This window comes from Aquarana catesbeiana, linkage group LG02 (assembly GCF_042186555.1).
Source record: "Aquarana catesbeiana isolate 2022-GZ linkage group LG02, ASM4218655v1, whole genome shotgun sequence".
Taxonomy (NCBI): Eukaryota; Metazoa; Chordata; class Amphibia; order Anura; family Ranidae; genus Aquarana; species Aquarana catesbeiana.
Window position 1 is genome coordinate 47,079,039 of NC_133325.1, and position 6,074 is coordinate 47,085,112.

Below are 6,074 nucleotides of genomic sequence, written 5' to 3' on the forward strand. Positions count from 1 at the left end.
TGTGTGAATGGGAACACATAAGAAATGTTATCGCAACTTGACTGAGTATGTGGAAACATGCTTTAAGCAAGGATGCTAATCAATTTCTACACAGATGGCCACTAGAGGGAGCCCTTGTATCTGTATATGATACTTTTCCTGCAGAACATGTCCTCACTGATAATACACTTTCTGTACATCTGTCTTATTTTGCACATTGATGCGAGTTAAATAAGCTGTAGTGAGCTCTGAGGCTTCTTTAATTATCACTGGTGTTCTAGAGGTCGGAATAACAACATGAAAGCCCAGGTGATTCCTCTGTTGGGATGGCAGCGGAAGCGGTAAAAATGCATACAGATCTGGTGAATTACAATGAACTAATCATGCAAGCCTGTCTGAAATTAAATTTCCATTCCTGAGAACGGGCTAATTAAGGTCACCTCTCTGGAACACATAAATAAGCTTGTTTGTTTTTTTTTTTCTTGTTTTTTTTTTTTTTTGTCCTATTGCTCCGCTGCTTTGAATGTCTTCATATTAGTGGATTAGTTATTAGTGAATTAAAAGAAAGAAAAAAAAAACGCATGCGTGGGTGGGGTAATTTTACATCCATTTTCCTTGTCCCCTAAGTGGAACATGTTGATATTTTGAATTTATTTCAGCAACAGGATTAGTTCGGCTTTGAGAGCGGATCGACATTTAAAGCTAAGAAAACAAGTTTAAATCACGCCTGCGGGGTAATAAAGAGACTCCGAATGAAAAAAACACACCACCGGCAAATGACCTTTTATACCTCCGCTCTGTTCAAGAGCGACAGCGGCTGAAGAATGTTCATATCGGACATTTTGGCTTGTTGGACGCCTGTATCATTAAATTGCTTGCTCTGATTTCACTGCACACTGTGAGCTTCTCACAATGTGTATTAGAAGTTTCAGCAAGGCAGATAGAAGCCTCTTAGGCCCCTTTCACACTGGGGCGATGGGGGCGTCGGCGGTACAACAGCGCTATTTTTAGCGCTGCTGTACCGTCATTCTTGTAGCTGTATTCGGCCGCTAGCGGTGCGGTTTTAACCCCCGCTGGCGGCCAAAAAAGGATTAAAATCCCTCGTACAGCGCGGCTATAGCCGCGCTATTGCCGCGGTATAGCCGCGCTGTCCCATTGGTTTCAATGGGCAGGAACGGTTTCCTTCACCGCTCCAAAAAAGAGGTTTGCAGGACTTTTTTCACCGCCCTGCCTGCGCACCGCTTCAGTGTGAAAGCCCTCGGGCTTTCACACTGAACAAACAGCGGAGGCTGTTTAGGGGAGGTTTGCAGGCGGTATTTTTAGCGCAATACCGCCTGCAAACCGCCCCAGTGTGAAAGGGGTCTTATTCCCTGGCAGGAAGATGCCTGGCACCAGGGGCACTGCTCTACAAAAGACCTAGAGTCCATAGCAGCGAAGTAAAGTAAGTCATATGCTTGGGCGGGCATACACATGTATATAATATACGTGTATGTCTATATGTATATATATGTATATATATATATATATATATATATATATATATATATATATATATATATATATATATATATATATATATATATTATGGTATGTATATATATATATAAAAAAAATATTGTTACATATCTGGTCCCGACGTCCACTTCTATACCAATCTGCCGAGCAGTGGCGTCGCTAGGGGGTGGTTACTGGGGCCATAGCCCCGAATCTGGGGCCCATAGCCCTGAGTCTCTTACCTAGGTTTGGCTCTGGGCTCCATCTGCTCAGCTGGTGGCCTGGGGAGGAACATGACTAGTTAATGTTATCAGGCACAAGCTCTTATCTATATTCAGCAGTTCCGACAATGTAATCATTGTCCCGATGTCCACTTCTATACTGATCTGCCGGGCAATGTAATTGTCGGGAACCGCAGCACAAGGATTACTCCACCGGGACTATTTGATGATTTTCGGGCTCAGGCGGAGTAATCCTTGTGCTGTGATTCCCGGCAATTACATAGCAGAAAGACAGGATCTATGTGATCTCCCATCGTTTACATAGGAAGATCCCCGTTCTGTCTCTGCGGGGAAGGATTGCGGGTGGCCGGCGGACATCGAGTCCGCTCTGCCGGCTGATCAGCTCTGGCGGCGCATGCGCGCCCACAAAATAGAGTTCCCGAGCCGACGTAATATGACGGCAATTCGCAGAAATGAGCCGACCTGCTGCAATGACGGAGGCTGGTCAGCAAGTGGTTGATCTAATTGATCTAATTGATCGATGTACATTGCAGGGATTTTACCAAACTTTGTTGCAGATTCCTACGTTTTGTTATTCTGAAGAAATCCCAGTTTGTTCCTCTGTGTCCATGTGCTGAGTCCAATGGGAGTGGTTTCATAATTATCAATCAGCTGCTGCACCTGCAGGGCTCTAATGAGGAAAGCTGTTGGGCCATATATTATACAATTGTCTTATTCAATTTCCTTTAGATTTACCTTCAACTATGTAGTGGAAGGGCCTGCCTGATTGCATACAACATTGAAAGTGTTTAGGTTTGGCCTCATATTATATGGTTTTGGTAAATCTAAAGGAAAATTGTACAAGAAAACTGTATAATGTATGGCCAGCCTAAGCCATGATTTTCTATCGAAAATATCTCACCAAAAATGACATTATTGTTGCAGGGGATGCTTGAAATCAGACTTGTATCTTAGTGCAGACTTCTGGGAAAATCAGTGAGCCAATCACACAGGTCGGAAATTATGTTTCTGGGGGGCGTTCTGTATACATTCTGTGTACAGAACGCCTCCAGGTAGCCATATTGCACTTTACAGACGTGCCGCAATTGTATACGCTATATTAGTTTTTCTTTATTTGCTATTTTTTCCCCACACAAAAGTGGAGTTACCCTTTAGGTTGGGTTCACACTAGAGATTGCAGCGGCTCCCAGTAGGGGTCCGGTGTGTCTCAATTCACCGTTTTCAGGTCCGATTTCAGCCCGAAGTTTGGGCTGAATTTGGACCTGAAACGAGCCAAAAGATGCACAGGGCTCCTGTGCAAATTCGCACTGGAGCCGCTGCGGAGATATGTGAACTAGCTCCAATTCGCAATAGCGTTAACCCAGCCTTAAAAAAAACGCAAATAGCATCAAAAACGCACAAAATGCTTTTCTGCAGCTTCTCCATTAAGATCTATTAAACCAAAAATGCGTTTAGCGTTTTAAAAAGTCTCCTGCCCCTTTCCAAAAACGCAGCGGCTGAAAAAGGTATAGATGTGAACCTGTCCCATAAGAAACCATGTGAAATGGACTGTAGTAGACATGCGCAATTCGTTTCGTTCCAAATTAGTTTTTTTAGCGAATTTCGACAAATTTCCGAATGAACGAAAACCCGTTTAACGTTTTTTTTTTCTCCGAATGTTCATAAATTTGAATATTCCAAGATTCAAAAATTCGCAAATTCCAAATTTGAAAATCCGAAAAATTGGAAGTTTAAATAGTTAGTAATAGTTAAGTTATTATTAGTTATTTATTATTTCAGATTTTCGTTCTTTTGCATTTCCGTTCTTATTTTCAAATTTCCGAAAATCAGAAAATAAGAACGAAATTCGAAAATCCGAAAATAATTCGAAAATAAGAACAAAAATGCAAAAGAACGAATATCTAAAATAATAATAAAACTAATAATAACGTAACTATCACTAACTATTAAATTATAGGTATTGGGATTTCCTTTCAAATCTGGCTGTTAGAGAACGTAACGAATACGAATGTATCCAAAGTTATGAATTTATCCGAAATAACAAATGCCGCATCTAAATGAATGGAATGTAACGAATTAATAAAAATAAATAACAATAATAATAATGATTAAAACTATTTAATTACTTATGAATTTTCTGATTTTCTTTCTTATATTCGGATTTTCGAATTTTCAGATTTTTGAATTTTAGAATTTTTGAATTTTCAAATTTTCAAATTTACAAATTTTATGAATTTCGGTCATAACTAATGACCTGAAAAACGAAAAAACAAAAAAACGAATGAGACGAAAACGAACACATTTTTCTGCAGTGCACATGTCTAGACTGTGGTGTATTTCTGTAAAAAGCACAAAAAAAAACACGTAGGTGTGAATCAGGCCTTAGATACGAATGCCGTTTCTAAACGAATGGAATATAACAAAATAATAATAATAAATAACAATAATAATAATAATTAAAACAATTGTTTTACTTTTGAATTTTTTTATTTTCTTTCTTATATTCGGATTTTCAAATTTTCAGGTTTTTGAAATTCGGAATTTTCAAATTTTTGAATTTTCAAATTTACGAATTTCGATCATAACGAGTGACCCAAAAAAAGAAAAGAAAAAAAATTAATGAGACAAAAACGAACAAATTTTTCGGCAGTGCACATGTCTAGACTGTGGTGCGTTTCTGTAAAAAGCACAAAAAAACACATAGGTGTGAATCAGGCCTTAGATACGAATGCTGTATCTAAATAAATGGAATGTAACGAATTAATAATAATAAATAACAATAATAATAATAATTAAAAATATTTAATTACTTTTGAATTTTCTGATTTTCTTTCTTATATTCAGATTTTCGAATTTTCAGATTTTTGATTTCAGAATTTTCCAATTTTTGTGGTGCGTTTCTGTAAAAAGCACAACAACAAAAAAAAAAACGCATAGGTGTGAATCAGGCCTTAGAGCTTTCCATGGTGCTGAATGGTGTTTCCACCATTGTAACTACTTCAGCACCATGGAGATCTTGATGTATTTTATTATGTAATGTCTTCCATTTAGAGTTTACATGTCATTTTATATAAATGTATTTATTCATTTTTGGGGAACACAGAGGAGAATGACAGCAAAATTAAAGCTGGACCAATGTCACTATGTAAAAATTGCCATATCTGGTATACAGCTTTAAAAACCTGACAAGGGTTCTGATTGTTCACATCGGCAAAAAAAAAAAAAAAAAAGTAAAATAAAAAAAAAATAGTTTTTTGGCTTTATTATTATTTATTACATTTATTAAATGTATTATTTATTAAGAAATTGACTTAGAATAATTTAAATAATTTAACCCTTACAGATGCAAATTTATATAATGAAAATTAGTGGCTAGGAACAGGTTAAAAAAGTTAAATTACTTTGTGTCTTATTTGAGGACTTGTTTGGTATTTCTAGGAGACTTTGTATCGGGATGATGGGATTGTGCTGATCTTGTGTCGGAGCCGTTTGTTAGTAAGGGAAGCTAGATGGCAGCAAATTCCCTCCATGATGACCATTATAATAGAAAATATCAGGCCAATATACCTGTAAAAGGATTCAAATCCCCACATTACTTCCACTTCAGTCTTATTACATCACTGCTCCAAGTAAGTTTTCATTTATAAAGCCGCTAAGTGTAAACTAGAGAGTGCACACAATCATAAAAAAAAAAAAAAAAAAAAAAAATACATTATTAAAAAATAAAATCAAATATTCTGGCCAATGAAATCCATTATCGCTCAAATCGCTTAAAGCAGTAATTCCCTGCCAGGAGTTCTGGCGTTTAGAGAAGAAAGCGCGCTGTGTGCACGCCGCCTAAAACCTGGAAAGAAACGCTTATTAACCACTTGCCAACCGCCCTATAGCAGATATACCGCTACAAGGTGGCCGCTGTGCGCAGGATCATGTGTATATATATATATATATATATATATATATATATATATATATATGTATATATATATGTGATCCTGCACGTCCAGGTAGCGGGGCGCGAATTCACGCCGCTGCCGGCTCACCCCCCGCAGTGATTATACACAGCTGATGCTGATCAGCAGGTACCGTTGACTCAATGTCCGCCGTCACCCGCCGATCATTCGGTACGGAGGCAGAATGGCGGTCTATCTATGTAAACACGGCAGATTGCCATTCTGTCAGTAGGGAAGGCTTGGATCCTGTGTTCCTGCAAACCAGGGACAAGGATCAATGCCTTCCCCTAGTAAAAGCACCTCTCACACAGTACAAAAACACTGGTTAAGCACCCTTTGAACGCCCCTGATGTTAACCCCTTCTTAGCCATTGTCCTTAGTACAGTGACAGTGCCTATTTTTAGCACTG

General features: G+C 38.3%; 1 protein-coding gene across 5 annotated transcripts in view; it reads right to left on the reverse strand.

Annotated features, from left to right (window-relative positions):
- DLG2 (discs large MAGUK scaffold protein 2) overlaps positions 1-6,074 on the reverse strand; it is a 2,047,541-nt gene that overhangs the window by 1,359,275 nt on the left and 682,192 nt on the right. The gene's annotated exons all lie outside the window — the stretch shown is intronic.